This window comes from Sinocyclocheilus grahami, unplaced genomic scaffold (assembly GCF_001515645.1).
Source record: "Sinocyclocheilus grahami isolate Dianchi unplaced genomic scaffold, SAMN03320097.WGS_v1.1 scaffold742.1, whole genome shotgun sequence".
Taxonomy (NCBI): Eukaryota; Metazoa; Chordata; class Actinopteri; order Cypriniformes; family Cyprinidae; genus Sinocyclocheilus; species Sinocyclocheilus grahami.
This window is the reverse complement of record NW_015505921.1, coordinates 212,734-227,982: the sequence shown is the minus strand read 5'-3', so window position 1 is coordinate 227,982 and position 15,249 is coordinate 212,734.

Below are 15,249 nucleotides of genomic sequence, written 5' to 3'. Positions count from 1 at the left end.
ATCTACACGTACATTTTTTTTTAAATATACTCTTAAGATTTAAAGTTCACAACAAGTGCACAATCAATACAATTAAGTGCAATTCTTTTTCACAAGGTTTGTCTTCTCATTTTTCACTCAGCAATGATTCTTTTCCACAAAGCACAAAAACATCTCGAGGTTACGCATGTAACCATGGTTCCCCGAAGGGAACAAATCATTGTATCGAATGCTTTGGGAACGCCCCCGGCGAGACACCGTACTGAAGCATGTGTGAAATCAGTCCAATAGCAAAGCGAGATGTCACGAGCGGGGTGACGTGAGCAACCAGGAAGCATAAAGGCGCATTCAGCAAGTGCACATGTTAACTTCTGCGGAAGTGAGCGCCTGCAGGGATGCAGGGAGTATGGCAGGGAGACGCAATGTCTCGTTCCCTTCGGGGGAACCATGGTTACATATGTAACCTCGAGATGTTCCCCTTCAGGAACTAGAGCTGCGTCGAACGGATCCTGTCTGGTGTGTATCTGGCAAGCACATCAAGACGAGAGGACTTGGGACCCTGGAGTAAATGTCAGTTTCAGACTGTTGAAACGAATGAATGTGTGCAGAGAGGACTAGCCTGCCACAACACAAACATCCCACGCCCACTAATAAGGCCTTGGAGGCCGCTCTGACCCCCATGGGTGACTGGAGGCCAGAAGACTCATAGGCCAGTGTGATGGTCTCGACCACCCACCGACTCTTAGTTTGCTTGGTCGCTGGAACCCCTTTCTTAGGTGGACCAAAGCAAACGAATAATTGATATGCTTTATGCCACTGGGCAGCTCTGTAAATGTAAGCGTCCAGTGCTCACACTGGACACAGCAGATTGAGTAACTCCAGGCCTGACACAGAAAGAGCCTGGAGGTCCCCTATCCTCTTCAGCGAGGATATAGCGAGCAAGAAGATAGTCTTAAGCGTGAGGAGCTTAACTGAGGTATCTTCTATGGGTTCAAAGGGAGCTTTGCACAGAGCCTCCAAAACCACTGCCAGATCCCATGAGGGCCCTTTGGTGCACTGTACTGGCCTCAGCCTTCGGATGCCATGGAGGAAACGTGTAACTAACGCGTGTCTTCCCACTGACTGACCACCCTGAAGGGTGTGGTAAGCAGCTATGGCCGCCACATAAACCTTCAGAGTGGAGGGGGATAATCCTGCGGAGAATCACCCCTGCAGTTGACTAAATTGTCCACACCAAGAGGTGAAAAGTTTCTACTTCAAGGCATACAGTTTCCTCGTGGCGGGAGCTCTGGACTGGATTATGGTCTCAACAACGTCAGTTGAGAGACCGGATTCTGTGAGCTGTGCCCCCTCAGGGGCCACGCCCACAACTTCCATAACTCCGGGCGGCCGTACTGAAGCATGTGTGAAATCAGTCCAATAGCAAAGCGAGATGTCACGAGCGGGGTGACGTGAGCAACCAGGAAGCATAAAGGCGCATTCAGCAAGTGCACATGTTAACTTCTGCGGAAGTGAGCGCCTGCAGGGATGCAGGGAGTATGGCAGGGAGACGCAATGTCTCGTTCCCTTCGGGGGAACCATGGTTACATATGTAACCTCGAGATGTTCCCCTTCAGGAACTAGAGCTGCGTCGAACGGATCCTGTCTGGTGTGTATCTGGCAAGCACATCAAGACGAGAGGACTTGGGACCCTGGAGTAAATGTCAGTTTCAGACTGTTGAAACGAATGAATGTGTGCAGAGAGGACTAGCCTGCCACAACACAAACATCCCACGCCCACTAATAAGGCCTTGGAGGCCGCTCTGACCCCCATGGGTGACTGGAGGCCAGAAGACTCATAGGCCAGTGTGATGGTCTCGACCACCCACCGACTCTTAGTTTGCTTGGTCGCTGGAACCCCTTTCTTAGGTGGACCAAAGCAAACGAATAATTGATATGCTTTATGCCACTGGGCAGCTCTGTAAATGTAAGCGTCCAGTGCTCACACTGGACACAGCAGATTGAGTAACTCCAGGCCTGACACAGAAAGAGCCTGGAGGTCCCCTATCCTCTTCAGCGAGGATATAGCGAGCAAGAAGATAGTCTTAAGCGTGAGGAGCTTAACTGAGGTATCTTCTATGGGTTCAAAGGGAGCTTTGCACAGAGCCTCCAAAACCACTGCCAGATCCCATGAGGGCCCTTTGGTGCACTGTACTGGCCTCAGCCTTCGGATGCCATGGAGGAAACGTGTAACTAACGCGTGTCTTCCCACTGACTGACCACCCTGAAGGGTGTGGTAAGCAGCTATGGCCGCCACATAAACCTTCAGAGTGGAGGGGGATAATCCTGCGGAGAATCACCCCTGCAGTTGACTAAATTGTCCACACCAAGAGGTGAAAAGTTTCTACTTCAAGGCATACAGTTTCCTCGTGGCGGGAGCTCTGGACTGGATTATGGTCTCAACAACGTCAGTTGAGAGACCGGATTCTGTGAGCTGTGCCCCCTCAGGGGCCACGCCCACAACTTCCATAACTCCGGGCGGGGGTGAAGGATGGTGCCCCCCGCCTGAGAGAGGAAGTCCCTCCTGATCGGAAATCTCCAGTGGAGAGCCGTCGAGGAGGGACACCAGGTCTGAGAACCATACTCGGGCTGGCCAGAACGGGGCTACTAGCAAAAGATGGACCCATTCCCGGCGTACTCTCTCTAGAACTTCCGGGAGCAGAGCGATCAGGAGAAATGCGTACAGACGAAGCTTCGGCCATGTCTGCACCATGGCATCCAGCCCAATTGGAGCTGAATGCGTGAGGGAGAACCAGAGCGGACAGTGTGTCGTTTCCTGCGACGCGAATAGATCCACTTCCACCTGGTTGAACTCCCCCCAAAGGAGCTCCACCACTTCTGGGTGGAGCCTCCATTCCCTGGGCCTCAGCCCCTGTCTCAACAGGATGTCTGCTCCCTGATTGAGATGCCCAGGGATGTAGACTGCCTTTAGCGAGAGAAACTTTCCCTGAGCCCCAGTAAAGGGGGTGCGAGGGTAGAACCCCCTGCCGATTTATGTAGGGGTTAATTATTCATATTTCCCCATGAGCTGATTCGCTACACCACCAATGTGTTGTCTGTACGGACAAGCATATGATGTCCCCTTAGATCTGGAAAGAAGTGTTTCAGAGCTCTAAACATGGCCAACATCTCCAGACAGTTGATGTGCCACATGAGATGATGGCCTTCCCACAGACCTCGGGCAGAGTGGCCACTCATGACCGCTCCCTAACCCGTGAGGGACGCCTCCATCGTTAGCATTACATGACGATAAGGAGCCCCCAGTGACGGGCCTTGAGATAGAAACCAATGTTTCTTCCACATGTCTAAGGCACATAAACATCGCCACGTGACCTTGATCGTACGAAGCGGCTTGCCCCTCGGGGAAAACCCCTTGGCCCTGAGCCACCACTCCAAGGGTTTCATGTACAGCAGGTCAAAAGGTATCACGTTGGACGCAGCTGCCATCAGACCCAACAGTCTCTGAAACTGTTGGACAGTAAGTGACTGGCTTTCTCTCACTCCCCTCACGGTTGTGAGAATCGCTTCGATACGAGCAGGAGACAACTGTGCCTGCATCATTGTCAAATCCCACACCACGCCCAGATAAATGGTCCTCTGTAGTGGAGAAAGCACACTTTTCTTGGCGTTCAGCCGTAACCCCAGCTCTCTCATATGGGCGAGGACGACATCTCGATGCCGAGTCTGCCATCTGCTCTGACTGAGCTAAAATCAACCAATCGTCGATGTAATTCAGTATGCGGATGCCCTGGAGTTGCAGCGGAGCCAGCACTTTGTGAAATTGAGGGGTGAGAGTGACAGACCAAACGGAAGAACCCAATATTGGTATGCTTCGCCCCCGAAAGCAAACCTCAGGAACTTCCTGTGTTGAGGAAGGATGGTTACATGGAAGTATGCGTCCTTGAGATCTATCGTGACAAACCAGTCCTCGGACCTGATTTGAGACACAATCGGTTTGATCGTAGGCATCTTAAACCGAAATAGTTTGATAGCACGGTTCAGTAGATGCCAATCTTTGATCAGACGCAACCCCCCATCCTTCTTCGGAACGATGAAGTAACGGCTGTGGAACCCTGATTCTCTCGAGAGAGGAGGAACACGTTCTATGGCCTCCTTCCTCAAGAGAGTTTCTACTTCCTATTCCAATACCAGAGCCTGCTCAGGGCCCAATAATGTCGGAATAACCCCATTGAAGCGAGGTGGATGAGAACCGAACTGAATTCTGTAACCTCTCTCTACAGTTTGCAGGACTGCATTGTGAGACATTCGGCAGAAGTTTCCACGCTGCCAGAAATGTTCTACTAAGGGAACCAGTCACTAGAGGAGCCACTTCGGTGCGGCAGGGAACAACCGATCTAGGCTCTCTAGAGCCCTCATCTGAGGGGGTGAGCTCTCCCGTGCCGTACCGTCGCTGGGCGACAGCTGGGAATTTTGCTCGATGGAAGCCTACTGAGCACTGAAGCACCGGGGGTGGCAGGGCTATCAGTAAGTCTCCCCGAGGGCACTGAGGAGGATCGGGCACCGTATACTGAGGTGTGTACCTCTCCTCCCCAGGGTGGGCTGCCCTCGCGGCACTGATGGTGGAATTTGTCAGGACTGCTTGGCCGAGGTCCTCTTGGACATAATAACAGTCCGCAGATCTGTTTTCTGTTTAGAAGACACCAGCCAAGAGCGCCGCCCAGTCCCCTGATCTTTCTGCGGGGGAGTACGGGTCGCATCTGCTCCTGGGTCTGGCAGTATGAGGAGCTAGACGGCTGGGACTGCTCCCGCTCAGCTTTCCCAAAGACCTGGGGGTGGCAAGGGAGTAAACGCTGGAATGCCGCTGCCTGCTTCTTCGCCTCCTGAAACCTCTCAACGACAATGTCTACTGCACCGCCAAAGAGGCCAGAAGGCAATAGCGGGGCATTCAGCAGGAAGAATCTGTCCTTATCTTGCAATTTGGACAGATTCATCCACAGGTGTCACTCCGTGGCCACGAGAGCTGCCATGGAATGGCCGATGGCTCTGGCTGTTTCCTTGGTGGCCCGAAGCGACAAATCTGTGGCCCGACGCAGTTCCACGACTGCGTTGGATTCCTCTCCCTCCCTAGTGTCCAGGTCTTTTAGCAGGTCGGCCTGGTACCCCTGCAACACCGCCATAGTGTGCAGACACGCACCGGCCTGACCTGCCGCCGTATACGCTTTCCCAACCAGGCTGGATGTCAGTCTTACTGGCCTAGTGGGAAGCTTCGGGGCCTTCAGGGATGATGCTGAGGACGGGGAGAGTTAGCTCGCGAGCGTCTGTTCCACCGCCAGCATCGCCCCACATCCCTTCTCATTCAGCCCTGTGATGTTAGAATAATTGGATACTGTGGGGCTGAAGAGTCGGGACGAATATGGCTTATCCCACGATCTCGAAAGCTCAGAATGGAGATCGTTGAAAAAAGGAAGGCCCCGACGTGAAGGTTGCGATCTGGCTTTAAGGAAGCGCTCATCCAACTTGCTCTTGGGACGAGCATCCTGTTTCTCGGCTGGCCATTCGATATTCAGTTTAGCTACAGCACGAGTCACAACCGCCACAAGCTCCTCATACGCGAGGGACTGCATTGGCGAGTCCACAGTCTCCTCCGTGTCGACACTCATCACATCAACCTCCTCGGAGGAAAATAGATGAAGAGCCTGGCCCTCTCTACGGGGGGAAGTTAACGCGGGGCAGGCTTCCGATCCCTGAGAGGGGGCTGTGAATCTAGCGGGTGAGGACCGAGATAAGGACGAGCCGTCTCGGATCCCTCCTCCAAATCCACTTGCGATCCCCATGATAATAGCCGCCGCTGTGCCTCAGCAACAGCGGGGCCGGACCCAGAAGGATCGCAAACTTGGCTGCTTTCATCGAAGACGGCCAGGTGGGAACAAAGCACACAGAGTGGGAGAAGCTCACAATCATGACAGGCAGCCCCTCGAGAGCTGCCCATGCATGCTCCGCTCCCAAACAGACGACACACAAATCGTGTGTATCCCCACCCGAGACATAACGTGGGCAGGGAGGAACACGTGACTTGAAACGCCGTCGGCTCGCCACATTTGCTTTTGATTTACACTTTGGCATTTTTTCTCACTTGCTATACAGAGTTTTCACTGACTGACTGAGTGCTTTGCATACATTCACACACACACCCCAGACGCCCTCACTGGAGAGCAAAAGCTAACATGTGCGCTTGCCGGATGCGCCTTTATGCTTCCTGGTTGCTCACGTCACCCCGCTCGCGACATCTCGCTTCGCTATTGGACTGATTTCACAAAATCGTTCCCAAAGCGTTTGACGGAGCTCGAGTTCCTGAAGGGGAACTGAAAAAGTCAATTTATGGTAGCCAAAAGATAATACGATGTCTGATAACAACGAAACAGTTCTAAAACAACTTCTGATATGGATACTGTACAATATCATAGCACCTATTTTACACATTTCACTAGATTAATTGTTTAAAACTTAGTGATAAAATGTCAAAACTATAAGTTAATTTAGTAATTTGCATGATGCACTTATCTATAGTGACATCTAGCTCATATATTAAAGGGTCAGTCCCTCTAGAGTAATCTGAGGTTAAGTGTCTCAATCAAGAGCACAGTGGTGAACATGACCTTTTTAATATTATTCTAGATCTTAAACTGTTACACCACAACACCCCAATGCTTATGGGTTTCTACTTCTGTCTACTTCCACTATCAATTTTATTAAACTTATTATGTAAGATTATGTAAAATCATTGCGTAGTTTCATTCTAGCAATGAATCATGTCTCCATCCTGTGCTATAAGACTTCTTTTACTAAGGCAGCTTTGCAATTATGCTGCTAACAAAAGCTGAAGGTTCTTCAGAAGCCACGTGGGCCGACATTTCACGTCCCTACTCTGTGGGGTCTTTCTGACTGCAAGCCATTAGTTTAGTTTCATAGATATTCACAATCAAATTCAATCAACTGCACTATAATTTAGGAAATCATATGTTTAAAAAATAAAAATAAAAACAATTATCCATATAATCTAGTTAGTTGTTTTTTGTTTTTTCATAGACTTTATACAGGACAAAACATTTTATGACCCACCATAATATAAATTGTTATGAGCCTGTTAGTATCTTATTGCATTTTTATTTATTTTTTATCAAACTGTGACAAATTTTACCTTTGCAAGGCAAGGCAATGCATTTAAAATTATTTTTTTTACCATATTTATTATATTATGTAAAAGAGCACTTATGTGTAATTAAAAAGAGTAAAAAAATCATGGCTGTTTTTAACACACTTAAGTAAATTTTTAAAAGTGCATTTTGTAATAATGACAAATTAAAAGTTTTGCTTTTATAGTAAACATTAAATCATTATGTTTAAATAATCTTGTTGTGCTTTAAATAAGTACACTTATTTTGATGTGTTGTGTGTTTTTTATTTATATTATAAATGTACGTTACATTTAAAGTTAATATATTTTAAATATATTAAATTGCAACTTCATCATTACAAGTGTGTAATTACAAATAGATTTAAATACATGACATACATGTTTTAACAGAAATGGCAAGTATATTTTAGTTTAGACAATAGTAGTATTACTATTTATTACAATAAAACTTAAGTCTTACTTAAGTGGGTCAAAAAAGCACTCTTAAGTTCAACTTAATTGCATTTAATATCAATTTAAACTATAATACATTGTTATTTAATTGTATTTAACATGCAATAGTCCTGAAAACATTTCAGTTCAAACTTAAATATATTTTTTAAGTATATTATTTCTCTAAATACTTGAAATACTTACAAGATGATTGTGAAAATTAATGAGGAAAGAAAAAAAAACTGCCTGGTGGTGTGATCTCTATAAAGACAATCACTCATCAGTGTGTCATGGATAAACCCATTGCCTCCTGTTGCCCTTACTGACATGTGACCAGAGAGTCACATGTCAGGTTGCTGTTATAGAGACTGAAATGCATGTGTAAAAATGCATCACTCTGTTATTTTTTTATTCTAATGAAACCAGCTTCCCGAAGCTTTAGCTGTGTGTGAAAGCCGTTTAAACAAATATCAGTGCTCAACCTGCACAGTTTTTACAATGTTCCCAATTAGGCGTTTTATATGAAAACATCCTGTGGTGAGGCCAGTTTCGTTTGTTAGCCTGTTATCTTTCCAGGTACGTCCGGGAGCGCTTGACTCTGCAGAAAACTGAGGAAAATTGATCTACTCAATGCAGACCACCGTTCTATGCAAAGACCCCGGCTGTTCTTCACTGAAAGCCCATCAAATGATTTTGAATGCAAGTTGCATTCTCTATTCCCATAAAACGGCATACTGAGAAAAAACGTGACGTGACATGTGGCCAAGTATACTCAGAATTAGTGCTCTGCATTTAACCCATCCAAAGTGCACACACACAGCAGTGAACACACACACCGTGAACACACGCCCGGAGCAGTGGGCAGCCATTTATGCTGCGGCGCCCGGGGAGCAGTTGGGGGTTCGGTGCCTTGCTCAAGGGCACCTCAGTCATGGTATTGAAGGTGGGAGAGAGCGCTGTACATTCACTCCCCCCACCTACAATCCCTGCCGGTACAAGACTCAAACCCACAACCTTTGGGTTACGAGTCCGCCTCTCTAACCATTAGGCCACGACTTCCAGAACATGCTTTGCTTGGATATGCACACCGTTCAGAAAAAAAAATGCATGCATATATATTTTAAATCAGCCCTTGAAGACAGAAAAAAAAGGTTAGAGTGCAAAATACGCTGGAAAAAAGCATACTGCAATTTTTACCTTAAGAATCTACAAGCAAATTAAATGTACTTTTATTTAATTTTGATAAATTTAGTCAGATTATCCATGTTATCTGTTACTGTTCCTCCAGTTACACAAATGGAGATTTTTATTTTTAGCAACAAGACCCTTTGAACCTTCATATTTCAAAACCTCTTCTGGCCGACTTGAGGGAAAGCTGAAATTGGTTTAGGCCCACAGTTTCTGGGACAATTGCCAGTTTGTAATGACTTGAAACTTCAAGACCGCTATATTCCCATAAGACTTCTTTCAGTTAAATTCCAGTTATCCAGAATGTTGGGCAAATCCCTTATTCTCCCGAAGAATAGCTTAGGCAGTCCCTGCTGAGGTCCAGTCACATGTTATGTTCATCATAATCTGTCATTTCTAATTCATATATTTTCTGTTTTTTTTGTTTTTTGTTTTTACTGAACTTATTCAAGGATTCTGAAGGACACTTTTAGCATAAGCAGTTTGAAAATGCAAATTTGTTTGTCAAAACAAACAATTGTAATTACATTTACATTTAGTCATTTAGCAGACGCTTTTATCCAAAGCGACTTACAAACGAGGACAATAAAAGCAGTAAAAACTAACAAAAGAGCAACAATATATAAGTGCAAATGACAAGCCTCAGTTAGCCTAACGCAGTACACATAGCAAGGTGTGTGTGTATATATATATATATATATATATACACACAAAGAAAAACAAGTAGATAGAATAGAAAAAAATAGAAAGCTATTAAAAAAAGATAAATATAGATAAAGTAGAATTCAAATAGAATAGAAAGTGCTAGAGTTAGAGGGTCAAATAAAGGTGACTTTAAGTTTAATTCTAATTATACAAGTTCTCGGGTATGATTGATCAAACAGCTTTTGAGAGTGCTGATATACAGCACTGGGTCTTTTCACTGTTTGTATTACACCGCTTGTCTATGTTTGCATGTTCCAGACAGACAGTGGTGAGGATTTTTCAGTGACTTTTTCTGTAAATTACATCGATACACAAGTAGGCAGTGGGAAGTGACTTTTATGAGTGCGTCATTGAATCATTCATACAACTGATTCGTTCAAAAACATCAGGAACGAAACAAGTGACTGAGTAATTAATTCACTCGGTCAGTTTGTTCAAAAACACCTATTCATTCAGGAACGAAACACCATGTAATGTGGTAGCGAAGGGAAGATGAGGCAGATAATCAAGTATAGCAGTTTTATTGCAATTAGCAAGAAGAAGATAATCCAAAAACGTTTATATATGACAACACATACCTATAGACTGAATATGTAATATGCATACTTTGTTGCTCAGAAATGTGCAAACGTTTATTTTACTTTGACTCTGCATGGAACTATTTAACAAAGTAACTGACAATATGCCTAAAATTTAAGTAACTCTATATGAACTATTTGTTTATAAAAGCAGTACCATACTCGCAAAAACCAAGTGAAGCATCACACATTTGCAAGTCATCCTCATCAAAAATGTTATTTAAATAGATATGGAATCATTAAGAAAACATTGCTCCTTTTATCCATTATTATTTTTCAATATTTTGTCATTTAATCAATTACTGACTGATATTGATCAAGTTTGATACAATTTTAATTTTGTGAAGAAAGTTCTTTTTTTTACCACTATAATACATGGATTTGGCAAACATGGATTTGTTAAAAAGCAACATCAGAAGATGAGTTGTCATTATATTTTCCCAAGGGAAATTTCTGTTGAATATGCCATCATGACAAATGTGTTGGTGGGGGTTTAATCATCTGTTTAGTCAACAAGTGTTTAAAACAATGACGATGTGTTTGTCAGCATTTGTGTAAAAAATCTAATCAAATCAGATATTATCGTTATATCAGATATGACAGCATGAAAAATGACTAATGAATGCCTTCTCACATTTGAAAATAAAATGAATTTAAAATGCATATCTGTATGAAGTGTTTTCCTGATTTTCATGCAACAGATAAATGAATGCAATAATAGAGTTATATGTCAAATGAAGGAAATAGGTGCTTTATAAATATCTCTGGCCTATATTATTTGACTGAGTTTAATGAAAGATATTTTCCTGCCATCGTACAGAACACATACAGAGCTGAAGTGTCTATTATACATCAAGTTTTCATTTTTATTATAGTGTGGTTAGATTAGAAAAAGGTTTGGGATTGGTCTATTTATAGTTATCTGGGCCAGGTTTATGAAGACATAATATGCTCCATAAAAACCGTGATGACACAAGGATTCTTTATTCCATATTGATCTTCATGTGACCCAATTATAGGTGTGCAAAATGAGCTCTTTAAACGCTTTTACTCACATCTTGGCACCATTGGTTTGGCATCAATATGTCTCACATCCTTTTCAGCTCATATAACAGATATTTCATTAAAAAATGATGAGTTATTCAAAAAGGGACATCATAACCTGGATTATACAAACTGTAACCTATAAAGAGACAGAACATAAAACCAATAAGATGTGACTTTCACATCATATCCGTTTATCGTGATTAAATATCGTGCTGTTGAAGTGTTCCTGTGAGCTGAACGAGCCAACTTCCATGGAAGCGCTGAGTTTAAATAGAAACGGCATTGTGGTTCACAATTCCTTGTTAATTATTTCCATTGTTCAACGGAGCAGGAAGCCAAGCTCCAGAGACAGGCAGCTTTCCTGTGGCACCAATTCACAAAAACAAATGTGGCTGTGCGCATCACATCCAGACAATCACGAACAGCTAAATAAGAATCTGTCAAACTAAATACAAATCACATCTTTCTGTAAATTGCCAAGAACACCCCCTAAAAGAAGACTAGTTTAAAAAATAAAAAAGTCATTGTGAGCTAAAGTAAAATAAGAAATAAATGCATATTGTGAGAAATGAAGGTGCAATTGCAAGTCATAAAGATGCATTGTGAGAAATAAAGCCACAATTATGAGAAATAAAGCTGCATCTGTGAGCTACACAGTTGCAATTATGAGAAATATAGTCACAGTTGTGAGCTATAAAGTCGCATTGCTTGAAATAGTAACGATTATGAGATATGAAGTCAATATTGTGAGATACAAAGTTGCAGTTGTGACATAAAATCGTAATGCAAGAAATAATGCCACATTTGCGAGAAATAAAGTCCTAATTATAACAATAAAGTCGCGGTTGTGAGATACATACTTTCAATTATGAGAAATAAGTTGCAATTGTGATATATACAGGTGCATAGTTAGAAATAGTCACATATGTGAGAAATAAATATGTAATTGTGAGAAACACCGTTGCAATCATGAGAAATAAAGTCACAATTATGAGAAATAAAGTTGCATTTTTTTAGATTTCAATTCAAATTGTGAGAAATGAAGCTGATATTGTGAGATGCAAAGTTGCAACTATAATAAAGTTGCAATTAAAAGAAATAAAGTCACAATAATGAAAAGTAAAGTCTAAATTATGATAAATGAAGTTGCAGTTGTGAGATGTAAAGTTCCATTGCAAGAAATAAAGAGATACAAAGTTGAAATTATGATAAAGAGATACAAAAATAAAGAGATACAAAGTTGACATTATGATAAAGTTTCAATTAAGAAATGAAGTTTTAGTTATGAGGAACAAATTTGCATTTATGAGAAAAAAAAGTTGGATGTGAGAAGTTGCGATTATGACAAATAAAGTCACAATTGCTAGATACAAAGTTGCAATAATGACTAATAAAGTCGCAATTACCTTTTTTTCTCTGAATTAGAAAAGGACTTTGACAGAAACTCATTAATAGTGACAATTTAGTTACAAATTATTTGTATCATGCATATAATGACAATTATAAACACAAGGCTTTTTTTTTTTTTTTATTCCTTCTTTCCTACAATATTTTTTATACATTATGACTTTGCAGGGTGCATATTATTTTCTGCCTGGGCACTAGCAAAGAAAACATGTTTGCATCCAGACTGAAGTGACAGTGACAATAAGACCTGCCACAGAGACACACACTGTAACACTCTGTCCCCAAAAACTCCGACCTTTGATTGAGCATGTAAACACAGCACAACATATTTGTCCTCCAAATTAATGTAATAAAGTTCACAGTTGCTGGAATCAAATCTCTGGCACTGAGAAGTCAATACCAAAGCCAGTAAACAAACCATGTTATTGCTAACAGTGATGGTTACAGGTTCACTTAAGACTGAGATCTCTTTAATTATTGTTGTAACAGCAATACATAGAGAGAAAATAAAGCCTTAGAGTCAACATGAAATGAAAATTCACCCTATCACCCTATTTAACACATGTATTTTATAGATCTTAGGGTCAACAGTTCACTGAGTTTCACTTAAATTTTCATTGAAAAATCTTGCAATTTATAATTGCATTTCTATTTCTACTCGATTTTGAACACTTGAAAATAACTTTCATGGCATAACCTAAAGTAGTCAAGTTGATTTAGTCATATTAAATCATATTTTTGATTTGAATAATACCAGCTAGTTTAAATGTTACAGCATAAAACACTTTTTTTCAAGATTTCTGACCATGTAACACTCTGTCCCCAAAAACTCCGACCTTTGATTGAGCATGTAAACACAGCACAACATATTTGTCCTCCAAATTAATGTAATAAAGTTCACAGTTGCTGGAATCAAATCTCTGGCACTGAGAAGTCAATACCAAAGCCAGTAAACAAACCATGTTATTGCTAACAGTGATGGTTACAGGTTCACTTAAGACTGAGATCTCTTTAATTATTGTTGTAACAGCAATACATAGAGAGAAAATAAAGCCTTAGAGTCAACATGAAATGAAAATTCACCCTATCACCCTATTTAACACATGTATTTTATAGATCTTAGGGTCAACAGTTCACTGAGTTTCACTTAAATTTTCATTGAAAAATCTTGCAATTTATTATTGCATTTCTATTTCTACTCAATTTTGAACACTTGAAAATAACTTTCATGGCATAACCTAAAGTAGTCAAGTTGATTTAGTCATATTAAATCATATTTTTGATTTGAATAATACCAGCTAGTTTAAATGTTACAGCATAAAACACTTTTTTTCAAGATTTCTGACCATTTTTTTCTTTTTTTTCAGTATAGCCTACAAAAGAACAACTTCAAGGCAATAGCATTTCTTCTGAGATAACACTCATTGCTTATCAAAAGAAATACAGAAGCATCTCCTCTCAGCAGGATACATATTTTATTTACACGCAACTCAAAAGAGCATAAAAAATTGCATGAGGCTGCATCATTTTGCTTGGATCCAGAATCATTTGGAACAAAGGAAATCACAATTAATTTCACCTGAACAGATTTCTCTTGTAATTTTCAGATACCCAGACATCTCCCACATATTCTCCGTCTCTATTTCCTGTTTGTACGACAATGCTTTCAAGACCCTCCGCTTGAATACCAGACGGGTTCACACAGTGTGAGTCATTTGCATCAGCAGGGGTTTTAAGGCACGTGGGTGGGCTTCCTCCTGTATACAAGTCTCAGCTGAGACTTCCTATATGCAGCACCCAGCCCCTGTTAACACACACGTGTGGTTAAAATAAATTTCCATCAGCCTATAGTTATTAATAATGACATGTATGCAGCTTTTAGTTAATGCATTTGCATCAATATACTGTACTTGCTATATTTGTATTCACATAGTTACAGTATCTATTCATTAGCATTAAAAGTAATCAAATAAACTACTGTATAGACTCTAAAAAATGCTGGGTTAAATATAACCCAGCGCTGGGTTAAAAAGGGACAAATCCAGCTTTTGGGTTGTTTTGACCCAGCGGTTGGGTTCAAAACATCCCAACCGCTGGGTCAAAACAACCCAATAGCTGGGTCAAAACAACTCAATAGCTGGGTTTGTCCCTTTTTAACCCAGCGCTGGGTTATATTTAACCCAGCATTTTTTAGAGTGTGGTGATTTCACACAATGGCATCAGAAATTCAAACACTTCAAAGCACAGTTCACCCAAAAATGAAAATTCTGTGATCCTTTACTCACCCTCATGTGGAAATCAAAAGAAGATATTTTGAAGAACTGTTTTTGTCTATATTATTTAAGTCAATGGTGTCTAATGGATCTCACTGACTTTCAGTGCATGAAAAAAGCAATGAAACATCAATATCTTCTTTGGTTTTCACATAAAAAAAAGGTTGGGAGCAACATAAGGGTGAGTAAATACTACAAAAAATTCCTATTTGGTTGAATTATCCATGTAAAGTTCAACATTTGGCTTTGCATCCATTTCCAATGTTTTTCAATTAATCAAATAAACTACTGTATAGACTCTAAAAAATGCTGGGTTAAATATAACCCAGCGCTGGGTTAAAAAGGGACAAACCCAGCTATTGGGTTGTTTTGACCCAGCTATTGGGTTGTTTTGACCCAGCGGTTGGGATGTTTTGAACCCAACCGCTGGGTCAAAACAACCCAA